Genomic DNA, 12,871 nt, shown 5'->3' with positions numbered 1-12,871 from the left:
TAAATTTTCTGACAAAATTGATATTATTCCTGATAAATTTTAATTGTCAGTAGAAATGTCAAATTATTGCAAAAAGTCTTACAAAACAGAATAAAGTAATTTATTGCCTCATTGAAAATTCATTATAATGTAGAAAAAGTCATTTATTGCATCATTAAAAAGTCATTCTAATTTGACTAAGGGCCTGTTCATATTTACTGAATTGAGCTGAACTGAACTGAACTGAACTGATTGGAACTGAACTGAACTGAACTGAACTTATTGGAACTGAACTGAACTAAACTGAACTGAATTGAGCTGAAATGAATATTTTATGTGAGAGGGAAATTAAGAGCTGAACTAAACTGAACTGAACTGATTGGAACTGAACTGAACTGATTGGAACTGAACTGAACTGAACTGAACTGAAATTAAGTAAATGTGAACAGGCCCTAAATTAATAAATTTTTCTGTTAAATTACAGATTAATTATTACTGTTCATACATAACTCTTTTCTATTTAAAGGCTGTTCTAAATTAAGTTTTTTCTATTAAAAGAGTTATATTATAACAACCTCTATTGTGTTCTATAAAAGGTGCATTCTTGTAAAAATAACTTATATTTTTCTTCATCTAATCTATCATCAAAATAATGGCTGATTTCTACGCAAATAAGGAGAAGTGTACAATTATTGTTAAACCAATTGATCGCATTAGTATGGTAAATATATTACATTAACTTTTAAATTTATAAATTTGTTTTGTGTTTTTAGTAAAGATTAAATGATATTAAAATTGATTTTTTTTTCTTTCAGGGTCTTCCTGATGATTGGAAATTTTTTCTTCTGAAATTCAAGAACTTTGTTAGAGTCTTTGCTGGGAAGAATGGCAGAGAAGATAGACATTGGGAAGTAAGAGTCTTAAGCATACCAGAAAATACAGGTTGTGGTGGTATGTTGATTGATCGTGAATGGGAAAACTTTGTAGCTGCAAACAACATAGTTGTTGGAGACAGACTTGATGTTTATCATGATCATTATAACATTTATATTAGAATTTTTAATGCTGATGGTACTGAAAGGCTTCCTAATGAAGGAGGAAGTGGTACCAATGTATAAGTTTTTAAATATTTATATCATTTTATGTGTAAAATAAATCTGATTTTATATCAGAAATAATAATAAATGTATCAGTTATTATAATATTTTGTTCATGAATAATAATATTATAATATGTTGTTCAGTGTTCATTATGTTCAGGAAATAGATTGTTTTTTTCATTTATTAGATTTGTTTTGTCAGGAATTAAATTATGTTTGTCAGGTATTAAAATTTTTTGACTACATGGGAATTAGATTGTTTCAGGAATAAAAAATTTTCAATCAGAAATTAGTTATTATAAATTAGAGAGGATCAGGAATAAGGTATATTATTTCAGTTTTAAGATTTCTTTGGTCAGGAATTAAAATATGTATGTCAGGTATTTTAAATTTTATTCAGGAATTAATCTGAATATATCAAGAATTAAATTGTATGTTTAAGGAATAAACTTGTTTCAATCAGTAATATTATTATCTTTTTCATGTATTATACATTGAGAAAATCTATGTCAACAAATTATTTATGACAGTAGTTAAAATGTTTATCTCGGGAATAAAGATATTTTTTTTATACTAAATAAACATGAAATAAATTTTAAAATAACAAAGTATGTACTTACCTAATTCACTGCCATCCCAAATGTTTGATTTAGCAAGCTTGGTCCAACGTTTCAGAATGTATCTCTCTGGTATAGCATGTATGCTGTACATTTGCATTATCTTGATAATGTGAAAGCACAGCAATCCAGTCTCTGTGAATCACATACAAGAACACATAAACTCATTGTTTTGAGTGTAATATATGACTTGATAGGTGTGCATATAATCTTCATCAAGAGAAACATCAAAGAATTTGACATATTGCATTGAAGTGGCTTTTTCTCTTGCATATGCTCCAAGACTTGTTTCAAATTCCAGCCTAAAATCCTTGTATAAGTTTAGAGTATAAACTTCAGCTGCATGTTTTAATATCTTTGTTGTTGTTCTTGGTCTCTCAGTAGTACATCTGAAGTTGTCACTCTTTTCAGTGCTTCTCCATCTTTTCACAGTAGCCTCAAAAATATGAAAGAACTCCAAAAGCTTTGTGGTTTTGTTGGCCTTAAATGAAATTGCTCTGTTTGTTACTTCTACCCTTTGAGATGAAAGAATTCCAGCTGAGAAAATATCCTTGCTCAATGCTGTGCACCATTTATCTCGTAGACCATATAACCTATCAAACCATTCTTTTTTCTCTAGCCCATGTTTTTGAACCATCTTGTGCCAACAATCTTCAAAGTCAGATTAAGAATCACATCCACTTAAGCATTTGTGAAACATATTTTTGAATTCAGGATTTGTTTTTAGAGTACCAAAGTGTGAGACAAAATTCTTTTGCAAATGCCATAGACATAGCCTATGTCTTGAGTTTGGATAAACCTGCAACAAAATTAAAATTACTGTAGTCAGTAATATGACTATTATAATCAGAAATTAGAAACATTTAGTCAGAAATTACATAAATTATGTAAGATATTAGTATATTTTTCTCAGGCATAACAATATAAGAGTTAGAAATTAGCAATTTGATTATTTGTATAATCAGGAATTAAAACTATTTTGTCAGAAATTACATACTTTTCCTCAGGAATTAGATAACATAGGTAAAACAATGTAATAATAATAAAAAGGAATATATTTAAAAATTATCTTTTTTTTTTAATATTTTTTCTTTGTCTATAAAAGTATTATTTACTCATACATTTTGCATGTTTTTGTACTTTGGTATATTCTCTCTCCTACAACAAACTTTTTTTGCAATATTCCTCAAAAATGGAAAACAATTCTCAGTCTTCTACTTCATCAAACGATCCTCAATATTTGTCAAATATGCAAAACAATTCTCAGTCTTCTACCTCAACAAACGATCCAGAAGAAAATGCAATTGATAACTTTGAAAAAAAGTTAAATGAACTGTTGGATAGAAGAGATAGAATGAAGAATGGATTGATGAAGCTCTATGAAAAGGTTGAAAAGAATGAAATCGAAGAACTAAGCAAGAGAAATAGAGCACAAGAGATATGGCAGGAAACCCAGAACAAAAAGCAGAAAGAAGAAGATCAACACAAGAAGGAAGAGAAAGAACAAAAAGAAGATCAAAAGAAAAAACAAGGTTAATATCTGAGGAAGAACATAAAGAAGATTAAGATTTTAGGGTTTTTTTCTTTATTTTTTTTCTGTTAATTTATAGTCACAATCAATATCATTAAAATATATGGAAAATATGATATGCTATTTTGTTTATGTTTCTGTATTTCCTGTTTTTATTATCAAAAGATTTATTTAGTTATGGTTTAAAATGATGTGGTTTTGTTGGTTTTTATTCATATATTGATTTTTTTTTTTAGTATTAATAATTTTTCGTCAGGAATTATATTATTTTAGTCAAGAATTAATATATTTTTAATCAGGAATTATATTACATTAAATTATGAACATGAAATATATATTATTAGTCAAGAATTAAACAGATATTTATCAGGAATTATATAATTTCTGTCAGGTATTGATCTGTTTTTATCAGTTATTAAGTTATTCTAATCCAGGAACAATATATTATGAAGAATAAAATTCTTACCTCTGGTATGGCGTTACTCATTGCAAGATCCTGATCAGTGAAGATTGATTTTGGTTCGATTCCACAAATCGACTTTTTGAAAATTTTAAGAAGCCAAACAAATGTGTCAGTCTTTTCGTCACTTATGAATGCACATCCAAACATTGTTGTTCTCCAGTGACAGTTTATACCAACAAATGGTGCACATATCAACCCATATTTGTTTGTTCTGTATGTTGTATCAAAGATTAAAACATCACCATAGGCTTTGAAATCTTCAAGCATTTGAGAATCACGCCAAAAATAGCTCACGACATTGTTTTCTTCTCCAAATTTCAGTCTATAAAAGAATGAAGGATCATTATCTGCTCTCTCTTGAAGGGTATCCAATACATTCTGCATGTCTCCACCTTCAACCATACTCATTTTCACCCTTGATACATAGTTTAGGTGATCTCTCTTAGTATGACCTACACATTCTTCTCCTCCAGCTTCATTGGTGATATAATTGTAAGCATCCATTGGTTTGATACCACTTTCAACCATGCTTTCAATTAGTTCACCCATTGGTGCTGATATTTGCCTTTCTGATCTTAGATGATTACGTTGAACTGCTATAACCAATTCATGATTATGTTCCAACTCATGTGTAACAGCTTCGAAATTTCCTTCTTTGGTTTTCTTGAAACGAATATGAGCTTTGCAACCAGTTCTTGTCTCATTTACCTCCCTATCTTTTCTCTTTTTTTCATCAGTTTTACCCAATATGGGTATTTCCGCTGAATTTTGTTCAGCTGCCATCTTCATTTTACCCTTTGTATGCCCTTCTTTAGAACACCTAAAATAAAACTCATACAATTGATCGTTATTATCTCTTCTCTTTGTTGATTTTCTGACACTGAAACCAACAGTCCTTGAATGAGCTTTGTATAAAACAAATCCCTCATTGTAGTCTGATACAGTATAACCTGCTAGACATTTACTTATGTTTTCATCCTTTTCATATTTGTAATAATCTGCAAGAAAAGTATATATGAAACATATCATAATTTATTTTTGTCAGGAAATAAAATATTATACACAGTAAATAAATGTTCTTTAAATTTATGATACTTAAGTATTATCATGTCGTCAGGAATTACATTATTTAAATCAGGAATTACTAAATACTAGTCAGGAAATAAAATATCTCAGTCAGGATTATGTTTACATTTAGTCAGGAAATAAAATATCTCAGTCAGGATTATGTTTATAAGTCAGAAATAATAATATTTGTATCTGATTATAATATGTTGTTGATTATTTTTTCAGGAATTAGATTATTTATGTCACTTATTAGTTTTGTTTTGTCAGGAATTAAATTTTGTATGTCAGGTATTAAAATATTATGATATCAGGAATTAGATTATATATTTCAGGAATAAAATTGTTTCAATCAGAAATAAGATTACGTTTGTCAGCTTTAAGATTTCTTTGGTCAGGAAATAAAATATGTACGTCAGGAATTAATTTGAATATATCAGAAATTAAATTGTATACTTCAGGAATAAACTTGTTTCAATCAGGAATAATATTAATTTAATTTCAGTAACAAAAAATAGTCAAAATATCAAAATAATGTTCGAATCAAAAATTAGATTATAATATTCAGGAATAAAGTTATATTAGTCAGGAAAATAGATAATAATTACTGAGGACATAAATGATATGGTCAGGTTTAAGATAAATATAGTCAGGAAATTAGAATTAAATAACTCATGACCTTCCCTCTTCTCTTTTCAAAAAACACGTAAAATCATTTACCAGACATAAAATTAATTGAATAAAAATGAAATGAATTTACTAGAAAAGAGGTTAATTATAAATGAAAAGACATAATTGAAAAGGTATGACTCTCCCTCTTCCAAAACACTGCATCTATTCACATTCTTAACATTATATATAAGTAACCATATTGTTAACAAACTGTATTCAGAAAAACAAAAACAAAAATCCGTATAAACTGCTTCAGTTAGAAATTTTAATTAATCTCATAAGAATTTAGCTACTGCTATTACAAAAGGTATTTTTTTTCGTATTATGATTATACCTTTGTTACTGTTGTTTTATTGAGTTTTGTTATGATTTATGTTTTCATTTTGTTTTGTTTAGATGGCTAATCAAATCCCACACCCAATTGACGCCTTAGAAGATGCACATCCAGCAATGGCTGTTGAAGAAATACTTTGCATGCATATTTTCCCTAGGTGCACATTCAAAGCCCAGGCAATGCTTAACTGTACATGTAGATATTATAATGAATTATGGATTATAAATATTGGATTCCAGAAACAGTAAGAAGAAATCATAATTCAAATGAATGGTGGGTTGCATATGACATTATGAGGCATAAGGGTTATGGGTTTCATAATGGCATGGTGCAAGACTGGGCTGAATTTCTGAATGGATTACGTTTTGTTTTTGCTGAAGAAGAAGCCAGCAAATTAAAGAGAAAAACAGAAGAGGCAAATCATCCATGCAGAGAGGCAAAAAGAATTAAAATTGAGGAAGATTATCTTTGTAGTTTATTTTCAATGTTTTGTACTTTATCATAATTAAATAACATTTCAGTAATATAAAATTTGGAAATTTAGTTTATGTATTTTATTTTTTAAAATTTAGTTTATGTATTTTATTTTTGGAAATTTGGTTGATGTTATTTTATTTTTGGAAATTTGGTTGATGTTATTTTCTTTTTTGTTTTAGTTGATGATATCAGTTGCTTATACTCAGGAATTAGCATATCTTAAACAGGAATTAAATTCAGAAATAAAATTAACTCAGTCAGGTTTAAGATAAAATTAGTCAGGAAACAGATAATAATAGTCAGTAATTAAATGTTTGAAAATTTATTATACCAAGGAATTACATTATGTTAGTCAGGAATTAAATAGTTCTTGTCAGGAATTACATGATGTTAGTCAGGAATTAGATATGTATAGTCAGTTTAAAAATAATAATATTTTGATACATTATAACTCGTCAGGTTTAATATAATATTAGTCAGAAAATAGATAATAATATTCAGGAATAATAATATCTATATTTAAATAGAGTAATTACATCATGTTAGTCAGGAATTAGATAGTTCTTGTCAGAAAAAAGATATGTATGGTCAGTTTAAAAATAATAATATTTTGATACATTACAACTCGTCAGGTTTAATATAATATTAGTCAGAAAAAAGATAATAATATTCAGGAATAATAATATGAATATTTAAATAGAGTAATTTAATGTTTTAAGATTTATAACATTAGTCAGAAATTAGCATGTATTAGTCAGGAATTAGATAATTATTGTCAGAAAACAGATATGGATAGTCAGTTTTAGGATAATAATATTCTCATGTATTATAACTTAGTTAGGTTTAAGATAATATTAGTCAGAAAATAGAATTATCTGTATATCTATTATACTTGCAGTATCTTCATCTCTTTCTGCATCATCTCTTTCTTCATTTATATTTTCTTCTAGAATAACATTATCTGCTGCATTCATCATTAGTGTTAGTATATTTGAATTTCAATATGAAATTATCAAAAATAGTTTTGCATGCAAATCATAAGTTGAAATTGAATTCGATCGAATACTATAGTAAACTGAGTATTTGAAAATAAATTAGGCCTGATTTCAAATTATAAGTTGAAATTAACTACGATCTGAAATTCGATTGGCATTAATTGCTAATAATAAGTAGAAATTAACTCCAATTTAAATATGATCTGATATTAAATTGAAATGTAATATATACGATCTGAAATTCAATTTGGCTTGCATGCGAATTATAAGTCGAAATTCATATTTCAAAATCGGTATAATACAATCTGAAATCATGCGAATTATAAATCGAAATCAATATTATATGAAATTTGAAATTACATGCAAAGAAAATTATGAATTAGATTGTACCTTTTTCAGCAGTATTTGAGCTGCAAATTGATTCTATAGGTGAATCAGAATCTCCTTCAATCATCATCCTATTGTTTGATTTCTCCATGTTTTTCTGGAATTTGCATATTTGAATTATATGAATTTTGCAGATTTGAATTTTATGAAATTTTGGGAAAATGAAGTGGTTGAATTTCAGTGAATGACGGCGCTCGAAATTTTATGAAAATGATTAAAATGATGAAAACGACAAAATTAAGACAATTTATAAAATGGCGCGCGGGCTTTGGTCGGGTTGGTGAGGCCCGCGCCTTTTTAATTAATGAGCCCGGACTCACGTGAGTCCGGTCTCACGCAAAACGTTCTGTTATTTCTTAGTCATACCTCTTAATTTCTACATTTTTAATTTACTTTCATTGTGCACTACATGGGCCTCATATGAACAAATTAATCTTGGGTGCCTGGCAAACTCTCGAGTTAACCATCTTAAAGATCAAGTGGTCTTTTCAAAGTTAAGATAAAGTCAAGAATTCTATGAAGGGCCAAAATTGTGGTTTGAACGAACAACGAATTTATGAGCAATTTGAAGTTATGTTATCCGTCCAAGGGATTTAATAGCCTCAGCTCGCTCGCAGATACCATGCCCCTAGGATAAGCATTTGAAATTAAACTATGAATGGAGTTACCTACCCTGGGTTCAATTGTCTAGCTCCGGAGATCTACCTCTTAGCAAGAATGTCACAACCTGCTTAGGGAATCATTACCTAGCTTGGTCGAGGTGTGTGACTTTGTCGTCCATTTTTCAAAATTGTAGAGCTCTTACACAAGTTGATTAAGTTTATAAGCCTTTTTTTTAGAGAGCCACAAGGGTAGGGGTGAGAATCGATCCCAGGATATCCTAGAACTAGGAGGAAAACTCTAACCACTTAAGCTATCGAGCTATCCCTCACTCTCAGTTTATAAGCCTTTGTGAGTATTGGATCAAGTTTTTATTGATATAGGTGGTGAACATCTACAAAACAAATTAAAAGAGGTAAATCAAATTAAAATAGCTTGGTTATGTTATTGTTTCATACGTTCATGCATGATAATACAAACTGTATCATACCTCCTATACCATTGACAAGATGAGCAAAGGCAGCTATTTAATTGTTAAAATTGGCATTAAATAAGACAATATTTCTCAAACATCATCGAGGAGGTAAATACTGAAAGAGACTTGTGATAGCTCGTGATTTTTTTTCACCTAGACGAGAAGAATCGGAAATTTCTAGCTATTGTGTTCTTTCTCACAGACCGTGATTATTCAAATTCTTAATCTAAGCTTATTTAATTAAGTAGTTTATGGTACATCTTCCTAAAATAATGAATTTCATGCACGTAATTTCTAAAGAGTGTGTTTTTCTTAAAAGTGGGCCTTTGTGTTTCTATTTATTTTGTTTCTATCATTAATCGGTTAATATGTTATCAAATGCTTTGTTTTCAACACCAACATCGTTCTTCTCAATAGTCGGGTGACTAATCAAGTAATCAACTTGAATGCATTTTATTTCTAGTTACATCTTGTGGTATACGTGTATAAAAAATCGTTTCACTTATTTAAATATATAGGGAGTATTTAATCAAATAACTAAAAGCTACTCTCTCCGTCCCTTTATTAGGTGCCTATTTTTCATTTTGCACGGGAATTAAGAAAGCTAAAGATTCCTAAAAACTAAAAATTGGGAGTACAAATATGCATGTGGGGTTAGAGAGAGATAGAGAGAAAGAAAAAAGTTGTTGAGAATTAGAAGAGAGAAAGTATTGAAAATTAATGTAAAGTACAAAAAAGAAAAAGAAAAATGATGACAAATCATCAAAACAAAAATAATATTGGCAAAAAGTACAGCCTATAAATAGAAATAGACACTTAATTTTAATCACCCAAAAAAAGAATACAGACATGTAATAAAGGGACGGAGGGAGTATTGCACTTATAAATTATAATCTAATGCCGATCCTTACACGCTCTTAAATAGTTAGACCTTGACCAAATGGGTAATAATTAGCATATGATAGGGATTATAGCTGACAAGACTCTTGGCCCTATGAAACGTACGTTGGTAGAAAGATCCGTGAGGAAGAAACTGCGGCCTATCTTTTATTTTATTTTTCAGATTATAATTTGCAATCATACAGGCATGTTTTATATTGAGGCAAATAGACAAAATTAAGACTATTACTCCAGAATAACTAAACCTGTTTTTGTATAATTTTGTTTGTTGATTCGCCCAAACCAGGAAAGAAGCCCACAGCATTGGCATTCTGCAAAACCAGTGTTGTGTTAGAAGACGTCAGTTGGACCCAATTTTATAATATATGCTCGTGACATTGTACGTAAACTATTTCATCTTAGCCTCTAGCTGGTTTTCATTCATCTAATGCACACTATACTAATACTATTACTCTAATTATTATATGCAATCAATAATTTCCATCACTACTCGTGAATTTGTACTTCTTTCTGTTCCATTGTTCCCTTGGAATTTTGAACCATTCCCTCTGTCTAAGACTGTGTTTGATAAATATCTTATTTGAGCAAAATTAGCTTATTGACTATTAAATAAGCTAATTCAAGGTGTTTGTGGGAAATTTATTTGAAGAGCTTATTCCACTAAAATACTAAATAAGCTCTTTTTGAAAAAGCTTCTAAATTAGCTTATTTTAATTTATGGTGAAATGACACTAATACCCCCATTTAATTTAAAATCCTACCTAAACTACCTTCCCCACAATTAGCTTATTGATTATTTCACATGCTCAATCAACTTTAAGCTATCAGCTATTTACCAAACACTTTTATACAATCAGCTAATAAAATAAGTTAGTCAAATCAGTTAATACAATTAGCTAGTCAAAATCAGCTAACATAATTAGCTTCAGCTTTCAGTTTTAAGCTATTCACCAAACACGACCTGTATTTTATTTCTATTCTAAGGTCTATTGGATTGTCACAACTCACGAGAAATTTATAGGAGGATTTCCTCTAGGTCAACCAATCAAGCCTCATGTCGCAAACACTTATTAAAATTAAGGATAATGCTATATGTAGCCCTAAGTGTTATATATAAGCATTAAATACACTCTTGAATTCATGACAAAACCACACGTAACTGGTGATTATTGTTTATATTTTTATTATTCCCTAACTTTTATACGATTTTCTAGTGTGTATGTAATGCTTATATGTATCCCTAAAGGGCTATGTATAGCATTTTCCTTTTTTTTTTTTTTTTTTTGAGGCAAAATGTATAGCATTTTCCTAAAACAATCATTTTTTTTTTTTACAAGGAAAAACAATCATATTCTACTTGCACAGAAAAAAGAAAAAAAAAAAAAAAACCCTATTTTATTCATAAATTGGTACGGATAATAATTTGCTATTGAGTGAGAGGCTAGAAATTCAAATCTTAGCCCTTCTAATTATATGTTTGGCCAAGATTCACCATGAGGTTGAGCTCAAACTCCCTATGCTTCTGGTAAAATTCAATAGTCGAGGGTGCATAAAATTTAAAGAAAATTATGATGTGAAAAATTAAAGGTTGATTTTAGTAATAATATGAAATATAATTCTTGCAAGCCAGGGTAAATGTATTGCTAGGGGAGAGATACTTGATACGCATTAATTAAATTTTTTAAATAAATTGCAAGTTCAGTTGCTATGCAAGTATGTTGATACGCATTAATTAAATTTTTTAAATAAATTGCAAGTTCAGTTGCTATGCAAGTATGCACACGTCTCGTTAATCTGTTGGTTCATTTTGATAGTTGCATTAGATGTTAGTTTTAACTATTTTTTTTTTTTTTTGTTGTTTAGAGAGCCACAAGGGCAGGTGATGAGAATCGATCCCAAGATCTTCAGGAACCGGGAGAGGAGCTCTAACCAGTTGAGCTATCCCTCACTCTCAACTAGTTGGTTGTATTAGTTCAAAAGTGTTCGAAATTGAATTAATAATTTCATTTGAATACTGTTAGTCGATCCTATTCATAAAATGTTTGATTTCAAATCTAGAATTACAAATATTAACATTCAATTCCAAAATTACTATTTAGGAAAAATTGAGATCTTTAAATCCTTTATTTAAAATTATTTTGCTATTTGGAGATAACTGGAATTTCAACTTCAAAATTTTAAATTTGAAATCAAATTATTTAAAACTAAGTCATCTACTTAAACAAAATAATTAACCAAATTGATATTTTGTGTGCTAATACTAGTATCATTGCCCTTTTAATTTTGGATTCAAATCATGTTTCTAATATTTATGTCACTGTTGATATGTTTATCCTAGAAACTAATACTTGAAATGGTCCCCTTTTACTTTCAGTCCTTTCTCATGACCTTGTCCAAATTGCCGAAGGAATCCCCTTCTTTGGGGAATATTTCAAGCATCATAACCTCAAGCTTGAACCCCACTGTGATCATACACTTAAGTATGGTGGCGTCCAAAGGGAAAGAAAAGAGAGTAAAAGAGTCGCCAACAAGTTTTAGGAACTTGTAAACCATTCATGAGTTAAAGGTTACACCCTTAACGATCCATGAGATCGTCAACTCCATAAGGTCTTGAACCAAATAGGGTTCGGGGATGTGGGTACGAATCCAATCTACAAAAGAAAGGAACTCGCCCTATAAAATAGGCATCTACTTTATTCTGCTCGTATTCATGTGCGCTTTCTGACTAACATGCAATCAATAGGTTAATCCTAAACATGTTTATTTATTTTGGTTGAATATTAATGCACAAATAAATCTATTATTGGCGATCACTTGAATTAAAATCATATTAGCCTAAACCAAATTATTAATTATCTTATTAAACGTGATTTCAAGTACACATTCCCTTTAACAAGCATAAAAGGCGTGATCAAGCAATAACAATAATAAACATCAAACAACATAATAATAATAAGCATAATCATAATAATAATCATAATCATAATAAGGCATAATAAAGCTTAATAACAATAGCAAGATCCTAGGCATGATACTAACAAGATTAATAACAAATCATAGCATGTCACTAAACATTAAAGATCAAAGCTTTAAACCTAACATGGTACTAACATGCTATTAGAAAGCATATAAGAGGCACCCTAAACATGATTCTAGAAAGCAATAAAAACATCCTAACATGATACTAGGAATTAAACAAATTTAAGCATGCTTTCTACATTGAAATTAAAATAGAGAGTAAGCTAATTTACTTACTTTGAAGCCTCGTACCTCTTTC

The 12,871-nt window shown here is 29.3% G+C and overlaps 1 pseudogene; it reads right to left on the bottom strand.

Moving 5' to 3' along the window:
• Positions 1–1,481: 1,481 nt before the first annotated feature.
• On the bottom strand, positions 1,482–7,211 carry LOC145613977 (protein FAR1-RELATED SEQUENCE 5-like; annotated as a pseudogene).
• Positions 7,212–12,871: the final 5,660 nt, after the last annotated feature.

Source organism: Chenopodium album, chromosome 25, assembly GCF_948465745.1.
Source record: "Chenopodium album chromosome 25, dcCheAlbu1.1, whole genome shotgun sequence".
Classification (NCBI taxonomy): domain Eukaryota; kingdom Viridiplantae; phylum Streptophyta; class Magnoliopsida; order Caryophyllales; family Amaranthaceae; genus Chenopodium; species Chenopodium album.
The sequence above is the reverse complement of the archived record's forward strand: the minus strand, read 5'-3'. Positions and strand labels throughout refer to the sequence as shown.